A 22,973-nucleotide genomic window follows, 5' to 3' on the forward strand; every position below is an offset into this window, starting at 1 on the left:
GTTCAAATGTGGAGGCGCGCGGAAATGAGGAGAGCCCTGAGGAGGAGCCTGGTCCCAAAGCACGAAGGAGGGGGGAGCAGGCGTCAGAAGACTCAGCCTCGGGGGAGTCCCGAAGGGAGGGAGCACAGGGGGGCAGGAAGACCCTGCGGAAAAGGAAGGAGAGGAAAAGGTGGAGCAGTACAAGCCTCTTAAGCTGGTGCAGGGGCGGGACTGACTCAGAGGGGACTTCAAACATCTAAGGGTAACAGATGCTGAGCCACGGAGCTTGGATGTAACGACAACAATGTTCTTCAATAAAACCTTTTGTATATAACTTGGACTGGATTTTGGTCTCTTGTGAGCTGGGACCTCGGGTGGCTCTGACAGTACCATTCTGGCGGGAAGGTAAACGGCGTTTCCATGCGCTGCTCTGGTTTTCCAGAAGTGGCTTGGTCATGCTGGCCACATGATCCGGAAGCTGTACGCCAGCTCCCTCGGCCAATAAAGCGAGATGAGCGCAGCAACCCCAGAGTCAGCCACGACTGGACCTAATGGTCAGGGGTCCCTTTACCTTTACCTTTACCCAAAGACAACATTATGACAGCGAGCAATCTGCATTTTACTTACACAATCCTCTGTTCAGTATTTGGGTATGCTCTTGTATACAGAATTGGCAGTGGCATAGTGTTGGATTCAGATTTGCACTGATTGGTTCTACACAGTTTGCTTTTTTCTTCTTTTCATCAGGACAGGGATAATAACACAAGAGCAGTTGGCCTTGTATCATGGTGGCCTGCAGGTTTTGGCAAACAGACTCACCTTGGTTTCTTTGACACAGCATGGTCTAATCAGGAGAACCAAATCAATTTTGTCTTTCAGCAAAAATCAAAGCACAGCCAAGGCCAGGGAGCAATCTGGAACATCTTGATCACATAATATCAAAGAAGACACAGATGACAAGGAAACAAATATGTAATGCTTTTAATAGATGACTATCTCCTGCTGAAACAGGGCAAGGGATTTTTTCTTTGTGCTGGAAAAGATAAGATGTAGAATGTTGCAAGTTTCAAGGAGCTTGAAATTGAAGATTTGTTTCTGACTTGGAAGTGCTTTTCAAGCTTTTGACATTCAGCCTCATTCTGGTACCTCAGACTGGTTCCAATACTCCAGAAGATATCAGCAATCACACATACAGTTCAGAGTTGCATAGCTTTCAACATTCCTCTGATGAAAATATGGACATTTTCATTTGAGAAATGTTGGAGAGCATGTCTGCCCTCTGTGCATTTAAGCTGTTCTTACATTTATCTGTAAGCTGCCTTGAATCCCTGTTGGGGGGAAAGGCAGGGCACAAATAAATGCATAGCAATAATAACAGTAATGAATAAAATGAAACATGGGCCCTGCACATGCAGCACATGTGCATTAGGGAAACTGTACCAAGACAACAGTGGCTGAAGCTCCTACACTTCGTGAGCAAGTGTGTTCAGGCCTCTCTTCCAGGGACTGATGGGAGTTGTAGTCAAAAAGGTCCTGGAAGGGCACCATGGTGGGGGGAGGGAAGGAACCCACGTGCCTCCTTCCCAATGTCTCTGCCACCCCATGGCCCCCTTATGCTGGCTAGGAGAAATCGGGGCACCTTGGGATCAAAGCAGAAGCCATGATGGCTTTGACATTCCAGGGCTGTATCAGAAAAATCAGGACACTTGAGGGGTATGGAGGTGTTTGATTGTATGGACAGACTCACAAGAAGACTGGACACTGGGGTCCAGTGCTGAGGGCCTTCTGGGTGTTCCCTCACTGCGAGAAGCGAAGTTACAGGGAACCAGGCAGAGGGCCTTCTCGGTAGTGGTGCCCGCCCTGTGGAATGCCCTCCCTTCAGATTTCAAGGAAATAAACAACTATATGACATTTAGAAGACATCTGAAGGCAGCCCTGTTTAGGGAAGTTGTTAATGACTGCTGTTTTAATGTATTTTTAACCTTCTGTTGGAAGCCGCCCAGAGTAGCTGAGGAATCCCAGCCAGATGGGTGGGGTACAAATAATAATAATAATAATAATAATACTGTTAGCCACAAAGTAGATAGAGAGGCCTGGAGGGCTGTATAAGTCCCCTGGGCCTACTGATGCGAAAGAAAGAGGGGGCTTTGCCCTGCCAGACTTAAGGTTGTACTACGAAGCCGCAGCTTTCTGCTGGCTAAAAGACTGGCTACTTCTAGAGGACACTGATGTGTTAGACTTAGAAGGTTTTAACAATGCATTTGGCTGGCATGCATACTTATGGTATGACAAAGTTAAGATCAATAAGGCCTTTAAGAACCATATTGTCAGGAAAGCAGTGTTTAATGTCTGGACAAAATACAAAGACCTATTGGAAAATAAAACTCCAAGATGGCTATCACCTCTGGAGGCTAAGGCCCGAAAAAGACCCAATATGGAGGCCAAATGGCCGAAATATTGGGAAATAATAGAGAAAGAGGGCAACAATTGGAAATTGCAGAGTTTGGAAAAAATGAAAGACAAAGTGCGAGACTGGTTACATTACGCTCAGATTCAAGAAATTTTTAAAAAGGATAAAAAGTTAGGATTCCAGGTGGAGAAATCGAAGTTGGAAACAGAATTGTTAGAACCTAAGACTAAAGTACTTTCAAGAATGTATAACTTGCTGCTGAAATGGAATACACAAGATGAAATGGTTAAGTCGGCCATGATAAAGTGGGCACAGGATATTGGGCATAATATTATGTTTGAGGATTGGGAAAGGTTGTGGACCACGGGGATGAACTTCACGGCATGTAATGCTCTGAAGGAAAATGTAATGAAAATGATATATAGGTGGTACATGACCCCAGTTAAACTAGCCAAAATATGCCATGTGCCAGACAACAAATGTTGGAAATGTAAGGAAAATGAAGGAACATTCTTTCACCTCTGGTGGACTTGTCCCAGGGTGAAGGTCTTCTGGGAAATGATATATAATGAGCTGAAAAAGGTATTTAAGTATACCTTCCTTAAGAAACCAGAGGCCTTCCTCCTGGGCATTGTCGGCCAGATGGTGCCAAAGAAGGACCGAACATTCTTTTTGTACGCAACAGCAGCAGCAAGGATACTTATCGCCAAGAAGTGGAAAACTCAAGATCTACCCACTCTGGAAGAATGGCAGATGCAGCTGATGGACTATATGCAACTGGCTGAGATGACTGGCAGAATTCGAGACCTGGGAGAAGAGAGGGTTGAAGAAGATTGGAGGAAATTTAAGATTTATTTACAAAAATATTGTGATTTGGTGGAAAGTTAAGTAGGATGTTTGATCATAAATAATTGGCCACCACAAAATCGGATCGAAATGGGATGTAAAGTGAGATTAAGAGAAATTAATTTACAGAGGATTATATTTAAATAAGTGGTTATAAAATTTGCAAATTAGATGATAAATTGCTGGGAAAAATTTATGATGATGAAAATGGCAGCGGGAGATGTGAGGAAGCCCAAAGAAGTCATGAAACTCTGTTGAGATAAAAGAAAGGTTGTTTATTTTTGTACTTTATTTTGTAAAAACCCCTAATAAAAATTTATTAAAAAAAAAAAATATAAGTCCCCTGGGCCTAAGGCATTTCACATACAAACACTCCTTTATAAGAAGGCTCTTTCCACAACCAGAGAGACGAGAATGTTTGGTTTATACTGCTGCAATTTGAGGTACCTCACATGTGTTTGATTGCAGCAGTGCTCTTCTTTGCACATAAACCGCAAGCAAGTTTCCAGGTGAAATAATTGGATTTAAACTGATCTTGTTGTCTTGTGGTTAATTAGCGCAAAGTAGTTAATCCAAGTAGATCAGTTTAACTGAATCACGGATTTGCATGCTAACTCACAGAAGACTGTTCTGGTGAGATCAACAGCATCCTGAATGCATAATTTTGAGGGGCTGTTTGATTGGCACAAGGCTGCATCTTGGAAGTCTCACTGAACTCTGTTCTGAGTAAAGCATAACACAGAGAGATCAAAAGTGGGGTTCACAACTGTAAACAAACAAGCACACTTGGTTTGTGGAACCCACCCCCTCTGCGGTTTTTCAATCTATTTTTTTTTAAATTAAGTACTAAGTAGTTTAAACACTTCTTCACACAGTTCACTCCCACAAGAGGCTGTGATGGTTATCCACTTGGATGGCTTTAAAAGAGGATTAGACATGGAAGATAAAATGATGTTCTACGCCCACTGTCAGAGGGAGGAGGTTTCTCCATAGTTGCTGGAGGCCACAAGAGAAGACTCTTGCGCTCAAGTCCTATTTGCAGGCGTCCCATAGAAATCTGGTGGTCACTGGAAGAACAGGATGCTGGACCAGGTGGTCCAGGGGCCTGACCCACAGGCTGTTGCTATATTTTTACCTTGTGCTGCTTTTGCTTGCCCTTGTTTTACTAACGGTATATAAACTGTTACACTTATTTTACTTGTTTGTAATTCTGTCATTATATTGCTGCAATCCGCCCTGAGACCTTACAGTAAAAGATGGATAAGAAACCTTAGAAATAAATATATAAGCAAATAAGTATCATTTGATATTTTTAATTCTTCATTAAAAAATGTTCGTACTCTTTAAAGACAAAATTGGAAATGATTACTACAGTTTCTGAATATTGTACCATTATTGAGAAGGACTGAAGAGGAAAGTTAAGCAATAAGTCCCTGTGATAGTCTCTAACAGTGATTTTATACAGTTTTAAAATTATTTTATCATCGCTTCTGAATTACATTTCAGAATGAAAAATCTTATATATATTTATTTATGGATTCATCTTTTTTGTTGTTGTTGGCAACAAAAACGCAACATGAATCTGCTGTCAAGAAATGAAAAGTTCCACATGAAAGTTACAGTTGCTGCTATTTATGGTATAGAAAAGGACAGCAATATAAGATGGCAGGATTGATGTAATTACTACCATATTCTGCTCTCCCATCTTAAATCCACAGATATGTAATAACCCTAGGCAGTCTCGGGGAGAACTGTATGTAGTCAAAAGGGTTGTTCCACTTATCTGTCTGTTCATTTAAGCTTAACTTGTTTCACATGGAGGAAATGTGTTCAGCCTTTGCCTGCATATGTACCATCAACTGACATGTAGTCAAAAATCTCCAAGTGAGACAGATGCTACAAGACAGAGACTGTGTTGTATCAAACTTCTGTGTAGATGTTTGAAGTAGTCCAAATCTGGAACTGTAAGAAAAACAGCGGTGATTTTTTTAAAGGGCTAAGTTCTGGGGTGGGGAGCAGCAACAGACACACAAACCTATACAAGAAACTATTTGGACTAATTATTTCTTTTGAGAAGATACTCGGAAATACAATAAGCTTGTTCCAGGTGCCGATGCCGACATTTGGAAACTATGAAGGCCTTGAGTGCACAGCTGTATACACAAAGGTTTCCATTTGATTAGAACCCCAATCACAGAAGGGTTCTGATCACACAGATGCATTTGCATGAATAGCTTTTCCTTTGCAGATGCCTGAATCAAAGAATGGATACTTAGGGGGCAGTAGTAGCTGGTGGAGAGCTGGTGGAGGCACTGGGTTGCCTCTTGTCTCCAACATTGCTGGTGTTTAGCAGGACGGAGAGGGGCAAGGCGGTGGAGAAATCTGCACTGTGTGGGTGCACCTGTGGACCCAATCCTGCGCTCCTGCCAGTGTGCCCACATAGTGCTTAGCTCCCTGGTGCCTTGCTCTTCCACCTCTCCCACCGACCTAGTATGGACCAGTGACTCCACACATAGGAGCCCAGGTGTGTGGCACCTCTCCAGTGGCCTCTACTGCTAGGAGGTGGAGGGCATGGTCAGATGAGATGGTCTCCCTCCAGCCCTCATTTGGCTCTGCTTGTGGATGGCAACATTTGAAAGCAGTTAATAAGGGTTTCTATAAGAGCAAGAGGTAAACCATTAAAATAAATATTCAGAATGTACCCCCCCTCCCCAGCCAAGCTAGGTTCTGGATATTTGGTCTCCAAAATGTTGACCGTCAAACTCTCATTTTATATTCTCAGTCAAAATGTAAAGAACCTCCGAGGGAATACTCCTTAACTTGGAATGTTTCCAAGTATTGCAAGTCAGATATATCCATATTCTGATCATGTTCTGAGCTAACAATGATTTTTCCCCCAGATGCTATTCACTGTTATTATTATTATTTATTAAATTTGCAACCCGCTGTTTATCCCTAGATCTCAGGCTGGTTCACAGCATAAAAACACAATATAAAACACACAAAAAGCACGAGTACTCACTCTGATAGTCGTAGGGGCATACCGATTTAAAATTCAACGGTGGTTGAACAAGGCTAATTTAATATATCTGTACATTATTGCACATGTATCTCATTCAAACCCAAGACAGACCCCAAGAAGGGCAACAGAGAATGAATTCCACATTAGCCCTGTTTTGCGTTCTAGAAGGGGATGGCAGTGCAGTGATGATATGGTTATGGTGGCTAGGGCCTCCCTATTCACATAGTAACTGGAAAGTGAGAGAAGGGAACTGTTGTCCCTAGACTCCTGAAACAAGAGGCATTGCAGCAGCTATGATCAGTGCCGGATTTACATATAAGTTAAACAAGCTATAGCTTAGGGCCCCACTCTCTAGCCCCCCCCCCCAATATACTTCTTCTTAATTGTGTTTCAGTTCAACAATTACTTTGATAAAATACATATTTTGTTATGTGCAAATGGCTTCAGATACCTATTAGGTCCATAAATTACCATATAGCATATATTGAACACAAAAAACAGCGACAATTCGTTGTTGACAAAGGACAGCTGGACATATAAAGGGCCCCATTACTTTCAGTAGCTTAGGGTCTCATCAAACCTAAATCTGGCTCTGGCTATAATGACTTAAAATGAGCATTCCACAGAATGCAAACATGCCCCATAAACTTGGGGGTCATATATGAGGCGAATTTAGTTTTCTAGCTCCAGGTTTCCAATTCTTCTAGTGTCTTTTTTTTAAAAAAGCACTGACAGTGATGATAGTAAAGAAGCATATAGAAGCGTCTCAGCAAAACCAATAGTCGTCAGGATTAGCTGATGTCAAATAAATGAGAGAGTCTAGCAATTATCCTTGGTGGTCTATTAAATTAATTTACTATGCAGCAATCTAAAATCTCCTAATAAAATGACACGCTGCAATCCCAGATGTTAACATTTGGATTGATGGGAGATGATAGCCTGCTTAATACCCCTCTATTGTAGTCCTCCTGGCAGTTTTGAAATCACATCAAGGAGGCTTAATGCGAATGGAAGCCAGCATCTGATTTATGTAGTAACCAAACCTCTTCAAAAAGATGAGATCTTTGTGCCAGTGGCTTTGCTGTCTTTTAAAAAAATGTATCCATGGCAATTGACAGGTTGACCATACATGAGAGCAGTATCCACTCATTATCCACTTAACATGCTACAGCACTCGCAACGGCAACGCACACAGCCCTGTGCCTTGATATTGACACTGGATGATCCCCTAGAGACAGGGAAATGACCCTCATTTTAATTTAGCCCCACCAGTGCATACAAATGAGCTCCAAATTAAACTGAGTACCAAATAACTAAAATCCATTTTACGATAATTTGAACATGAATTGTGGCAAGAGTTTTCATTCAGCACCAATTTCGTATAGATTAGCAATGTGTAGCTGTCCCGGTGTCTGGGAAACTCAGACTGCATTGGACTTCTGTTCCTGGCAGCATTTTTCTTCTTCTTGTATGGAAGAGGAAATCTGTAGGAAATGCACATGGAACCTTTTGAAGACGCAGGCAGTGATCTTAGATGCGCAAATTATTTGCAAGCAATTGCTTGTGATTTTTTCAGGATTGCCTTCAGTGTGCCAAACCAGTGTTTAGTACCTTAAACTGAAATCCTGCACAACCATATCTCCAGGTAAGTCCCATTGAACTAAGTGCAGTTTACTTTAGAGTAGGCATGTACAGAATTGCACTGCACATTCAGACTGTGTTAAAATAAGAAAGCAGTCATTCTAAAGCATGGGTAGGCAAACTAAGGCCCGGGGGGCGAATCCAGCCCAATCACCTTCTAAATCAAGCCCGTGGACGGTCCAGGAATCAGTGTGTTTTTACATGAATAGAATGTGTATTTTTATTTAAAATGCATCTGTGGGTTATTTGTGGGGCCTGTGTAGTGTTTTTACATGAGTAGAATGTGTGCTTTTATTTAAAATGCATCTCTGGGTTATTTGTGGGGCATAGGAATTCATTCATTCCCCCCCCCAAAAAAAAATAGTCCCCCCCCCACAAGGTCTGAGGGACAGTGGACCACCTCCCTGCTGAAAAAGTTTGCTGACCCCTGTTCTAAAAATACCAGAAATAAAGGTGATGTGGGGATTGAAACGTAGAGAGGTGGGGACCTTTCACATCACACATTTAAAGCACTACGATACCCCTTTGAATAGTTGTGACTTCCCCCAAAGGATTCTGGGAGTTGCAGCTTTTTAAGAGTGCGGAGAGTTGTTAGGAGACTCCCCATTCCCTTTGCAGAATTACGATTTCCAGAATGGTTTATCAATCCCTCTTCCCAAGGAACTCTGCAAATTATAGCTCTGTGAGGGGAATAGGGGGGTCTTCTAACAACTCTCATTGCCTGTAATGACTAGCTTCAAAGATTCTTTTGGCAAAACCATGACTGCTTAAATTGATATCATAGTCTTTAAATGTATTGTGTAAAAGTGACCATAGTTTAACCCTGAGAACCAGTGCATGCTTTATCTTTCTACAAGACACATAAAGCCAATTTACACAAGAGAGTTATATCAAGAGTTAAAGATGTCATTCTTGCTTACACGTTAAATGTGTTCATCCATCTACATATGCTGGAGCCCAAGCAAAGACTTGTAATCTACTATCTTTGCTGGATCAAGCTTTTGAGTGGGGTAAGCAGGTATACATGCAAAAAGACAGGAGCATTCGAGTGATTTTCACACATATGCCCACATTCCATTTTTCGGAACTTGTGCAGGAAAACTGCCATGTGTAGATATAGTTTTTTTGCCAAGTGTCTTTTCCAAGCATGTTTGTCATTGCCAGATACCCCTGATTTGATTTCTCTGCATATGGCACTACACCCAAGGGGTGGAATCGCATTACCCTTTCCTATAGCTAAAATTATATTCCCAAAATAAGTTAGAGTGATGGTTTATTAGACAAACAGAAACTGAAGGCAAAAAATTAAGGAAATGCTCGCCCCCCCACCCCTCAGTTCTGTGCCCTGACAAGACACTAAACAGGCACCTATAAGTTTGGTAACATGAGGAAAATATATCTGCAGGCTTCTGAGTATAAAATATGCAATACCCAAGCATATGGCTTTATTATGCTGCCCCGCTACTGTCAAACTCAGCAGATACCAACTGAGATGCGTCAAAGACATCACTCAATTGATTAACAGGGAATCAACCCTATTTCATTGTGTTGCATTATTCTTTAGAACAGGAGGTCATTTATCCACTGCATTCAGCTGTATAGAATAAAATACTAAAATATAGCATAGGAAGATTATTAATATATAGTTGCTTGGAGCTCTGGGGATGACACTTGTGAATCACAGGCAGCCATGTAAATTGTAAATCGAAACCATCAATTTTGTTTGGTAGAACACTACAGTCAGCAAGTTTCTGATCAGACGGGAGCAGCTTTCTGAATCTTATAGGAGCAATTGTCACTTTGCAATACTACCTCATTCATAGGCTTCACTTAGTGCAGTGGTTCTTTATCATCCATGGTTCTTTTCTCAACCCCCTCACCTATTTTCCTGTTAACTGCCACTGGTGGATAGGGAAAACCCCAAGTCTTGTTCCACAAACTCTGTTCTCGGAAATACAACAATGAAGCCCATTCAATATACTGTGGTATTTGTACTGGTGGAGGCAGGAGCGGAGGAAGAGGGGTGTGGTGGGTGTGGTTCACCCCGGGTGTCACCACTGAGGGGTGTGTGTGCGACAAAATGCCAGGCAGCACTCACCACGGGACTTGCAGCATGCCCGAGCCATGTGTCTCTCCTGGGAGAGACACAGTGGCTTGAGGACACAGGCTCTGTGTTGCCCAAATGGTCCGCCCATTGCCTCCCCCCCCAGGCTGTAGGGTGGCTGAGTGGGAGGAGGCAGGTAGACTCCGGAGGCCCCATGGTGCGCCCCACCCCTATGGGCTGCTTGCCCCGCCCCTGGACGCACCACCCCAGGCACCCAAGTGGCTTCCTCTGCCACTAGGTGGAGGTTGATAAGAGAAAGGAACACCAGATGAGCACAGCTAATCTTTTATTTGCCATCTTGAAAGACCTACACTGGGTCCCAGTATGTTTCTGAACACAATTCAAAGTGTTGGTGCTGACTTTAAAGCCCTAAACGGTCTTGGTCCAGTATACCTGAAGGAGCGTCTCCACCCCCATCGTTCTGCCCGTACACTGAGGTCCAGTGCTGAGGGCCTTCTGGCTGTTCCCTCGCTGTGAGAAGCCAAGTTACAAGGAACCAGGCAGAGGGCCTTCTCAGTAGTGGCACCTGCCCTGTGGAACGCTCACCCACCAGATGTCCAAGAGAAAAACAACTACCAGACTTTTAGAAGACATCTGAAGGCTGCCTTGTTTAGGGAAGCTTTTAATGTTTAATAGGTTATTGTATTTTAATATTCTGTTGGATTGGCTGAATAGAAAGTGGGGGACACAACTGCTCCTGTTGGAATCAGTGGGACTTGCTTCAGGGAGATGGCTGTTTCATGCTTTGTTATGTGAGCCACCATGTGCTCCAGTTTAGAGGAAGGGTGGGCTATATACAATATCAAATGAATAAAAAACAAAATTACCATGTTAGTTGGACCATGTAGACCCCATAGAACAAAGCCATTCCTCTTTCCGCCCTTTCAGTGCCTGATATCAGCCCCTCTTTCTGTCTCACTTAATTTTCCTTACAGTAAGCCTTTGACTCCACAGTGAATAAATAGAGTCTGGCAGGATTAATGTTTGCAAATTTTCTTTTAAACTATTCATTTAGCCATAAACCCAAGATGTGTCTCTGAAGATGTACATGTCTAATCTCCTTAGTCACCTTTCATCAGGACTTGTCTGTAAAATCTTGCGTGATGGGCCTGGGAGACTCCTACAAGTGACTGTGAAATGGAACAGCTACCTCAAGTAGCATCTGCTGAAATCCCCAAAGTCATCAAGGCAGCTCCTGATGGGAAGGATAATATCCTTCACTATGTTGCTGATGTACCAGTGAAAAAGGAGTCACCTATTTTTCATGAATTATTGGGTAAGAATGTGCAGACCCATCACAGTAAATGATGAATATTTAATTCAAAAATAGAGGAGCTTCATCTTTGCAGCTAAAGAAATAGATGCCATCTTAATCCAGAAGAAGAAGGAGGAGGAGGAGGAGGAGGAGGAGGAGGATAATTTATTATTTTTACCCCACTCATCTGGCTGGGTTTCCCCAGCCACTCTGGGCGGCTTCCAACAAAATATTAAAAATACAATAAAACATCAGACATTAAAAACTTCCCTAAACAGGGCTGCCTTCAGATGTCTTCTAAAAGTCAGGTAGTTGTTTATGTCCTTGACATCTGATGGGAGGGCGTTCCACAGGGCAGGTGCCACTACTGAGAAGGCCCTCTGCCTGGTCTCCTGTAACTTCACTTCTCGCAGTGAGGGGACTGCCAGAAGGCCCTCGGAGCTGGACCTCAGTGTCTGGGCTGAACAATGGGGATGTAGATGCTCCTTCAGGTATACTGGGCCAAAGAGAAATTAAAGCATTTTCTTACTGCCCCAGGCTGCTCTGGGTCTTGGACTTCAGCCTTGATGAAGGCTCCTCTGAACAGAAGGAAGAGCAAAGTTCCTGTGGCAGTCCCTATAACCAATAGGGAATCAATAGTCCTTGGTGTACAGGCCAAGACTGCTTACACAGAAAACACGCGATCCTGAGCTAGATCTAATGTTAGCAACCCCTTTGTCAGGAGCCCCTCCCAGATCTAATCTCCAGAGCTGTTATTATAAGAAGGTAATAAATGCTCTTCTAAATTTCACGCTATCCAAACAGCAGACAAGTTAAGTTATGGGTAGGCTAAACTTTGGAGAAGAAATGAAGCAGTGCTGGTAATAAGGGGGATATTAACCACAAAACAAATGTATGAGTTTTATACTAATTTAGCTGTCATAACTGCCCCCCAAAGAATTGTGGGGATAAATAATAGCTTCATATAATGGTAGTTTACAAACATGCTCAAATCCTTTAGTTTAATAGGTTGCTAGAACCAACATCTGGGATGCACATTATCAAAAGAAAAACACTAATAAAATATTAAAACTAAAGGGCTCATTTTAGCTGTGACAAACATTTTACATAATATTCTCTTCTTTTGTGTGATTAATCCATATTTTAATATATGAGCCAGTGTGGTGTAGTGGTTAAGAGCAGTGGACTCGTATTCTGGTGAACTGGGTTCGACTCCCCGCTCCTCCACATGCAGCTGCTGGGTGACCTTGGGCTAGTCACACTTCTTTGAAGTCTCTCAGCCCCACTCACCTCACAGAGTGTTTGTTGTGGGGGAGGAAGGGAAAGGAGAATGTTAGCTGCTTTGAGACTCCTTAGGGTAGTGATAAAGCGGGATATCAAATCCAAACTACTACTACTACTACTACTCTTCTACTTCTTCTTCTTCTTCTTCTTCTTCTTCTTCTTCTTCTTCTTCTTCTTCTTCTTCTTCTTCATAAATACTTAGGGTGTAATCAGCTGTAAAATTAGGATCATTGTGGTTAACATTCCTGGTGCAAACTAGAAGTCTTCCTTGTAATATGGAACAGGTGTAGGAAAAAGGTTCCTTTTTTATGTCCTTCGTTGAATTTATCTTTAAAGCACTTTAATAGAAAACTGCTGACCGAAGGTGTAACAAACTGCTTTAGAAAGCACAAGTAAATGAAATATAATGCTAGAGCAAACAATAAAATTGATAAATCAACTTAACCAATGAGAATCTGTGGAAGATGTAACCTTGCAACTATGAACTGTGATGTACAATGTAGTCTTGCTCTTCAAACTATAAAGAACATTGCTGGGATTATCAATGGAGGAGCAACAAGCAATTGCTCAAGTCTTTTCATTGATTCCAATGTCCAGAATGTACCTGCCTTTTCAGGAGAGGCCGATATAATTTCTTTTGCATCATACATTTCTTTTCTTTTGCACGTAGCTGCATTACAAACAGTTTTATGGCAGTTCTTCTACTAGCTCCCAACGATTCTGGTAAAATGGATTCTAGAAAAAGATAGCATAGGTATACCACTTAGAAATTCATATAACAGGAGACAGATTTATCTTATTTTTATTGAAGTCGAAGTTCCAATGGAAAAGACTCACAAATATTTATGTTTTCCTACTTGGAACGTTTTGAGAGAGTGAAATAAATTCATTTTCAGGCTTTCATTTTTCATGTTCAGAGCAGGATTCCCATCAACAGCAGACCTGCACAAGGACCTCCATTTGCACAACTGGGTTTGACTCCCCCTGCACACCCACCATGCCCCCTAAATTGGCTCTGGTGTACAGAATATTTGTGCAGATGGAATGATTTGAAGAGCACCATATTGACTTCTACCCAAAGTGTGATAGGCTTTGCCAGGTTGGACCTGGGAGAATGTACATTTACTTTTAAATGCATCAATAAAGGAAAGGCAATAAAGGGAGCCATGGCTGTTGCTATCTGTCCTTATTCCCTTCTTGTAGTAGTTAGCATTACTATATGTTTGCAGTAATTCAAACAACAGAAAGACAGTAGACCAAAGGGTCATGGGGAGGGATGGGGATTTTTTAAACTGAGTGCACATTTAAATGTGAATTTTCCCAATTTCTAAAACAATAAGCAAACAAATGATAACCAGCCTTCAAATACTGCAATCCTCCAATTTTTGCAATGTGGTTCTCCATCCAAATAATGTGCCCTGCCACCACATCTTCCTTCACTGAAAGATAAATGCATGTTCTCCAAGTTGCAATCTGACAATGCTAATCACAGCAAATAAAAGCAGTACTTATTGTGTCTCTCAGTGAACAGTCATAGAATTTAAGTTTGCATAATCACACCACAGAAGAAAAACACTGTCACTTACCGCAAACATGACTGAAGACATTTATGCATGCATGAATTCATGTGACATTCAGTCTTTTGTCATTAGTCTTCAAAGCAGTTTTCTCAGGCAGTTGAAGCCTGGATACTGATCCCAGAGTCCTCATGGGAGTCATGTGACATCAGGGAGGCAGACTCAGGCCAGTCTCTGGAAATGTGCTCCTTCTCAGTCTGGGCTCCTCGTGTGGTGAGACAGGTGGCTACGTATAAAATTATCACTTTGTGCTGCTACATTATCTGACCACCTGCTGCCTCAAGTATTTGCCAGCCCTTGGATGGGAATGCCTGATATTTACATAGTATAACTACATCTTAAAATTAGTAACAAATGGGAAGAATAGAAAGATAATATCAGTTTTCTTAAATAGTTTAAACATGATTTAAACAAACCTAAGTATCTAAGGCAGAGTGAGGTGGCCGCCTCAGACAACCTGCACTGTATCCCTTAAGTGAACCTTCTGTCCTCTGTTGTCTCATTGTGATTCTATAGTATTGATTCAACAACCAATCAAGTTGGCTTCTGTTTATGGAAAGAGTGGTGGTGGGACAATCTTGCATTTCACCTTGGGCAGCAAGAAGTCTTGAGACAGATCTGAGTGCCTCATCACTTGACAGTCATCACGATTAAAAATTGGTATCCAGTGGGACTTCCTCTTGCTCTCTTTTTCCCATGAACCCCAAAAATCTGCTCTGGATGGTCCTCCAGCCCCCTAGAGCAGATTGTGAGGATGCACACAGGGGAGAGGAAAGATAGAGGGAGTTGTATTGTGCAAGTCAACTGTGTGAGTGGAACAGCAGTGCTGGATACAACCCAGTGGTGTCAGATGATAGAACACTTCAGTGTTCAGTCTGTTTCACAAATGCAACCTATCACTCGATGATGCACAGTGATAAACATGCATGTGTGAACTCACTCTGTGAAGTGCCATCACTTCATTGATCATATAGCAGCTTTCTCTTACTCGAGTAACTGGGTCCCAATGTACTCTAAACTTTATACTAGGAGTGGGGAACTTGTGGGCCTCCAGATGGTCAATGATCAGGGATGATGGGAGCTGAAGTCTAAAAACCTCTGGAGGGCTATGGGTTCTCCACTTCACATACTAACACTGATCCTTGATCTAAAATCAGTAAGTACCATGCAGCTAAGTCAGCCCATGGTAAACCAGGATAACTGCTTGGAAGCCTATCTAGCATTAAGCAGCATATTAATTAATTAAATAATGAATTAATTAATTGTCACAGGAGGAAACACTGCATAGCAAATGAACCATTGTGTTCCAAAATACCTGCTGCTACTAAAATTCAATATTCTGCAGTTCATCTTCAATAAGGAATAACTGGAAGCTAGAGGCAGACAGGCTAGAGGACTGAAAAACCCCACCACCCAAAATTACAGGTAACTGATTTCCTGTAAAGATGATGATATTATTGATGAGCCATTGGTGATGATTTTCAGATGGTGAGCTTGTAGCTGATTATTCAACAGGAAAATTTATTCCAGTCATTCCTAAGGACTGTAGTCATCAGCAAAAGAAGCCAATAAAATATCCTCAGTTGCCACCTCCAAGTACTGTGAAGTACAGAAGGGCTCTTTATGTAGTGGATTCTACCAGATGCCAGAGAAACCAGTCCACTTTGCATGACTTTATGATTAGAGTGTCATGCACTGGCATATCTGACACAGGTGTACCTCAACACTCTCCAGCATAAAACCATTTCATTGTGATGTGATGACTTTTACTTTAAGTCTCAATGGGCATATTCACCTTATACCTTCCTGTAGTTGTTGAACTGCACCACAACAACTACCTTTTCAAAACAACAACACCCAAACATGGCAGAGGTGAAGATCTTTGCCACGAGATCCCTTGCTAAAGTTCCTTTCTGGCAAAAGTTTCCTGAATTGCATGGGATTGGACTAGATGATCCTTGGAATCTTTTCCAACCCTTCTATTATTCTGATAGCAATGGTCTGCCTTAGAAGTATCATCCAGCTTCAAGCATGGAAGATGCAAGACTTCCTTTTTGCTGTTGATTCAGCAGTGGGGAAAGCAAGGAAACATAGTTATAAGGATTGTTCCCCCTCAACAGGGATAATAGAGGAGCTGTGCTTATGGAAGGGAGGCAAGTCTCGCTTATATTATCGCTGCCCTAAAAATAAAGTTCTTGTACAAAGCTTCTTTGCTGTTTAATACCTTCCCCCTCTGCTGACTCAGTTGCTCCAGGGACTGCTGCTTATTTCATGCAGATGAAGGGAACCATTTTGTCCCAGAGGAGCCAAGGGATAGTGCTTTTCCAGGGCCCAAACTGGAAAATGGGAGCCAAGTCTGAGGCTTTGCCCAGTGTATGCTGACTCATCCTCCAATTGGTAGATGCCACTTACAGCAAGAGACAGTTTTCGTAAGTCAAGCATAAATATTACACATATGAATCGATACTCACAAACACATACAGTCCAATCTGGGTAAATTAACTTATATAAAATTTCATTAGTTTGAGCTGCCAAGCCTTTTAACTACATCATATCGTCAGAGCTGATTAATGAGGCCAGCCCATGTGATGAAAGCCAAGGCTGCATGTTGTCTTTCATAAATAATATAGAAATTATTGCTGTCTGCAATGAAGAAACATGCTGTCAGTGAAGAATTAGGAAAGTTCCTAACAGATGAGGAGCTAATTGATCCCTAAATTATTCATACCATTTCTCTGGGCACTCATACACCACTGGTGGCTTTTTTTCACCCTCTGAGCATAATACCATTATCCCGAAAATAATTTCTTAAGATGTAGCTGGCTTTTTTTGCCATGCATTTTGAGTTAGGGGGAGGGAGGGAGAAACTGTGCCCATTAACATATAGATTTCATTTTATATGGAATATAAGAGACAGTTTGCATGTGACTAATGAAGACAACGAAATCAGCAAGTGATTCTCTGTTGGTGTAGTTTTGTAGTAGTAACTCCATTTTCATGAAAGGAAGGGTAAACATTATTGCCATTAATTATCTCCATCACTCAGCTTGTATTTCCACTTACCTATTCTTGTGGAAAGTCCAGTTATCAAGCACTAAAATAAACTTAACTCATCACCACAGTTCGCTTCAGTGTGCCTGGAATTGTGCATTACTTCCTCCAACTTGAAAATGTCTTACTGTCACACTTTCAGGGGCCCAACCCCATCAGAGCAAGGTTCTTGTCTCTCAAAAGATACTCCCCACTTTGAATCATTGCCATATTACAGCTAGAAGTGGCTGGACTCATCAGGGGAGGGAGAAGGAACAGATGATAGACCTTGTTGAACTGTGAATTTTGGAGTTTTTCTCTGCGTGTTTCTTGCACATCTCATTGTACGGAAACATTAATGTTAACTGATCTTGCATCCGCACTCCAATTGACAGCTGCAATAAATTGGTCTGAGAGTGGTTGAATTGACTATGGTCACTTGGGGAGATTGAAGGCTAATCAGGTTTTGAACCTGATATGCCCATATTTATCAAACTCTAGAAAAGCTTCCATCATCCTGGTGTTCTCTACTTGTATGGGCTACAATTCCTATCAGAGCCAGCCACCACGGCTAATAATCAAGGATGGTGAAAGTTGTATCCAACAGCATCTCGGGGGCAAAACAGTGGGGAAGGTTCCTCTAGACATTATGGATGGTCTTCAAGTAAAGATGAGCACTGGTGTAATGGGATTTTCCTGCTTTCCTCCTCTATCCCCAAATCTGATCTGGAGGAGGAAAACCCAGAACAGATTTATGAGGCATTTAGGGGGAAGAGAGGGGGGAAGTGTTCCACTGCACAAGGAGAAATTGTTGCACTGATGGAATATACACTTTAGCACTATGCTGAATAAAACCCCAGGTTTTGTTAAAAAAACACACACCACACCACTGGTCATGACAATATGAAACAGTTGCAACTGCTACTTTTCTGAGCCAAACCGTGTTGCAAAAACAAAATGAAAGCAACCAACACATTGGTCCTGTTTGTTTTTATTGTAGCTAACAGCAGCTCGCCATTTTAAAAGCATCAGCCATATTTCATGCAAAACATTTTGTGACCAAGCTAACAGCTTGTGTTTCAAATTCCAAGCAATAAAACTACCCAAAATTAAATTATGGGAGAATTTCTGCCAGTCTGCTCTGTCACACTTCCCCTTTTCTGACCCATCACATCCAACCCTCACAGCTGCCTCTGTTCTCCTGGTTCTTTGGGGACTTTTACTTGGGCGTTCATCAGGTCAACCCCAACAGTCCAGTGTCTCCTGAAGATGATCTGTCAACTCTGCTACTCACTTTGCACTGATATTTATTGGCAAGTCTCACTGAAAAGAATGTGAGTTTGCAGCCAATGAGTCTTGATGGGGCAGGCCAATACAATTCTAAACCAACTCTCTTAAACTTGATGCCAAATCCTTTGATCAGGTGAATTGTTTTTCACTGAAATGGACTGGCTGTGTTGCGCTCACAACAGTTGTATTATTTTCCAGCAAAAGTGGTAACAGCAGATGTCACTTGAGTTAACTGAGAAGTTAGCAATTGTCAAATAATAAGGAATAAAAAAAGGAACTAACAGCATAATCCATGATATAATGATGAATGCCAAACATCTGCTTCTGAGAATCATAATTAAAAAAACAAACAGGAATGACAAATTCCTTTTGAAACCAACATTTAACATTCGGGGAGCATGTCATATCTAAATAATACTTTGAATCTCCATGGAACTCTGCTTTGACCTTTCCTGTGGACTCAAGGTACTCATTTGATATAGATCCCGTTTGCTTTACTTCTCTCTATAAGCTCTAGCACATGTTATTGTTTCTTCTTCATATTTGTCACCTGTACATTGAAATATGGAAAGTGTTGGTGATTTTAAGGCAGGAAGAAACAGTTGCTTTTTCCCTCTAGGTCTATAACTTTGGGGCCAAGCAATTTTCCATTAACAAATCAATGAGAATGGAGAGCTCAATGGCCGCACATAGAGTTACCCATCATTAAAATGTCACTTTTGATTGGATTTTGTCATCACATTCTTGGGGTGAAAATGGACATCCATTCTATGAAGTTGAAGTAAGTTGTTTGAAAATGGCCACGTGAAGTGATGCAGTGACTCCCCCATCCTCCCGGAGTCGCGCCATTTTGTTTGTGTCCATTAGCCCCTCCCCGTGGCTGCTGCAGAGCATCCTGTGTTCTTGCCAGACCCAGTTTTGAATTCTGGCCAATCCATGGTGGCCTGGGGTGGGGCAGGGCCTGGGAGCAGACCGTGCACCAGCAGTCTTCACTTTGGTCAGCTCCCCGGCCATTTAAGCGGGCCAGCGCTGCCCTCTGCAGAAGTAAGTTGTTTGAAAACACATTATGTACTCTAAAATCAAAGCTTTCAGAATGCTGCAAATGAATATTCAACCCACTTCCACCAAACTTTAGAATGTCTAGCTGTCTGTCTTCACCCTTATATGTCATTCCTTTTTCTGGGATTCATGCCATGACTTTCCACCCATCAAAACATCTTGTCATTGGTAAGTCACTCAACATTACAGTCACCATAGAGACTGACAGTCAAGTACCACATCGTCTCATACTTGTGCCCAAAACATTGCATTCATGCCCATAATTAGGGTAAACACTCCAAGCTAGCTAAATTAATTATTTTATTTTTCAAATTAGGTTGAAATCCAGATGCAGATGCCAAAACCCTGTCTAAAACCTTAGAGAGCCACTGCCAACCAGTGTAGACAACAGTGAATTCCATGAACCAGTAGTCAGACTCAGCATAATGTAGTTTCCTATGTCCCTGGGCACGGCCAGAATCTCAGAGGGACACTTTCCAGGCCTTACAGATCCAACAGACACCTCAGCCTTTGAGCTTAGACTACTTTACAAGTCACCTTGATGTTTTTCCATAGAACAGGACACTTAGACTCAGGCTTCGTCAACCCTCCATATCCTCCATTGTTGCCTTTTCTGGGCAACTGTTGCTTCTCTGGATGGTTGAGAATATAGGTAAACCTATGTCCCTTCATGCTCTTCTAAACCCCTAGTATCACTTGCCTCCCTCAAATAAAGTGGTATATTCCCCCCTTCCCCTATAAAGCATTAGCATGTTGTAGTTTGAGTTTAAATTGACAAAGACCCAAGCTTCTAATTTTGTGCTTGCACTTTCCCTCTTCCATATTCTATTCCCATTTCTCTGGCTCATCTTTCCTTAACCTTCATTTTAGCTCTGCATTTTATTATTTTTTGCCAAGTTGTTAATTATTTATTCAGAACAGTGGTTGACTGTCCAATCAACAACATCCTTTGGGAGGTTCACGCTAAGTTTGAACAGTGTACACTTAAAATCTTAAAACATTCATTAAAACATTGAAAACATTTGGAAAGAAAGCCAATCACTTTCCTGCCTAAAAACTGGCACAAGTGGTATAACAGCATTTTAAACCCAGTAGAAATAAGGACAAGAACATAATGCTTGGAGTATAAAAGCTTATCAGCTGGTATGAAAAGGATCTTAATATAAGCACCAGGTGAGTCTTGTTGGGGTAGGCATTTTCTAATTGAGACACCATAACTAAAAAGGACCGTTTTCTTAGTAACCACTCACTTTATTTCTTTATAATAATAATAATAATTTATTATTTGTACCCCGCCCATCTGGCTGGGTTTCCCCAGCCACTCTGGGCGGCTTCCAACAGAGATGAAAAATACACTAAAATGTCACATATTAAAAACTTCCCTGAACAGGGCTGCCTTCAGATGTCTTCTGAATGTCAGGTAGTTGTTTATCGCTTTGACATCTGATGGAAGGGCATTCCACAGGGCGGGCGCCACTACCGAGAAGGCCCTCTGCCTGGTTCCCTGTAACTTGGCCTCTCGCAGTGAGGGAACCGCCAGAAGGCCCTCGGAGCTGGACCTCAGTGTCTGGGCAGAACGATGGGGGAGGAGACGCTCCTTCAGATATACTGGACTGAGGCCATTTAGGGCTTTAAAAGTCAGCACCAACACTTTGAATTGTGCTCGGAAACGTACTGGGAGCCAATGTAGGTCTTTCAAGACGGCCACTCTTTAAGTGGGAGAACCTGGTTAATGATCTCTGGTGAAGATCTCAAGCCCCAGAGGAGGCAATATTTCAGGTAACAAGGCCACATCATTTAGAACTTTACACCTGATGCCACATTACATCCTTGCTTGTTATTCAACTTCCATAGGTTCTGAATCAAATCTATTCAGCAATTCTTCCCTGTCCACCACTTGATTATGATTGCTGGATTAGCCCTTAAACTGATAGACCTATCCCCACTGAAAATATTTCAGCCACTTTCTTCCTTGATATGTCCATAGTGTGGGATGTAACATAAGCAGTCAAGTACAACACTTCCTGTTTTCCCAGAGTAGACACGCAGGGGATTGTTACTCCAGCCAGGAGGACTTCCTGTCACACCTGGTCTGGACCACCCTCCCCCTGTGTGTGACCAAGTAGGTGGGAATGACCCTGGGATGCAGCACTCTTCCTCTCACTCCTTCTTTGCTTTATTCCATCTTGATGTTATTTTGCTGTCTGCTGGCTCTCAGCCAGCAGCACATGGGCTCAGTCCCCATATGGGATGAATCCACACTCTCTTCTGTAACTACAAGCTAAAGCCTGCCTTCAGGATCATACTGTGGACTGAATGTAAGTAAACATCTTATTACTTTTAAAAGAAGACTGCTGTGTCTTTATTTTTTTTAAGAAGGAACAAAGGGGATTTACCAGGAACAAATCCAATCTGGACAAGCCAGACTGGATTGCTTAATTTAGGAGATTCTAACAAATCTACCAACTAATTTCCTGCAATATACAGGGGAATGTACTCTGTTACCAGCTCACTAGCATGAGTGAAGGATAATATTAAATCAATATATCCTCTCCTACTTTTCAAGTACTTCTTAAAACAAACTGCAACACAGTTTAAACCTAAGATTCTTTGGAAGAAGTTATGTGTTTTCAATGTGCTTTAAATTTGTGGTGGAGCTCAGCACCAGATGGTCAACCTAAAATTCAATCATTTATGACCCACTGTCCTACTCACGGTATCATTGTTGCACTCCAAGTTTAGATTAAAAATGAGACTGAGGTCAGTTGGTCTCTCTCTGGTTACCAGAACTCCAGCTTTCATTCTTGCTGATTCTACGGCACTCAAAACATCTGTAACCACTTGTCAGTGAATCAAATGGTCATAGCATCTGCTGGATGGCTCAGCTTACGCTTCAGATCTTAGCAGGCAGGTTTTGTGTAACAAAACGTATTATTCTAATTAGCACTCTTTTGGGCAAGGATATCAATATTTCAATTGTCAGGGAGATTACATTACGTTTTCACCTTTTGAGATTGTTGCCTAAATCAGAGGCTGGGGTCTGCAGAAAAGGGAAACCTGCAGATAGGGACTTTATACAGGTTTTTCAAACAGACACAAATCAGGTTCTGATACAACTGCACATCCATGCCCACTTACTAATTCCAGTGCATAATGTGCTTTTTCATGACATCTCAAATAGAATTGCCCTTAGTGCTCACCCTCCTGCTCTATTCCAGACAGAACCAGAGAAGAATAGGAAGATCTGTGATGGCTTTTAAGGGAGCCGAGAGCAGAAATTGAATGAACCAGGGACCCAGAGTCCCTGGATGGTTCAGGAATACAGAGTCAAGGCAGAACCTGGCAAATACGGTTTGGTGCCAAGAAAAAATGTCAGGAGTTATGGGGAAACCTAGTATGTGCCTCACAGGGTTGTGGTGGGGATGAAATTGGGAGAGGAGCCATGCACACCACCTTGAGGTCCTTAGAAGATAAGG

At 42.0% G+C, this 22,973-nt stretch overlaps 1 long non-coding RNA gene across 3 annotated transcripts in view; it reads right to left on the minus strand.

Annotated features, from left to right (window-relative positions):
- Window positions 1–7,607: 7,607 nt before the first annotated feature.
- Window positions 7,608–22,973, minus strand: part of LOC310848730 — a 76,580-nt gene continuing 61,214 nt past the window's right edge. For 2 of the 3 annotated variants that reach the window (XR_014566558.1, XR_014566559.1), the window contains exon 5: window positions 13,010–13,276. This is a non-coding gene — a long non-coding RNA (uncharacterized lncRNA). Of the gene's footprint in view, window positions 7,742–13,009; window positions 13,277–22,973 lie in introns of those variants that run through there. The other variant, XR_014566557.1, reaches the window with a different exon arrangement.

The sequence above is a fragment of the Podarcis gaigeae genome (genome assembly GCF_964106915.1).
Source record: "Podarcis gaigeae genome assembly, chromosome: 7".
Classification (NCBI taxonomy): domain Eukaryota; kingdom Metazoa; phylum Chordata; class Lepidosauria; order Squamata; family Lacertidae; genus Podarcis; species Podarcis gaigeae.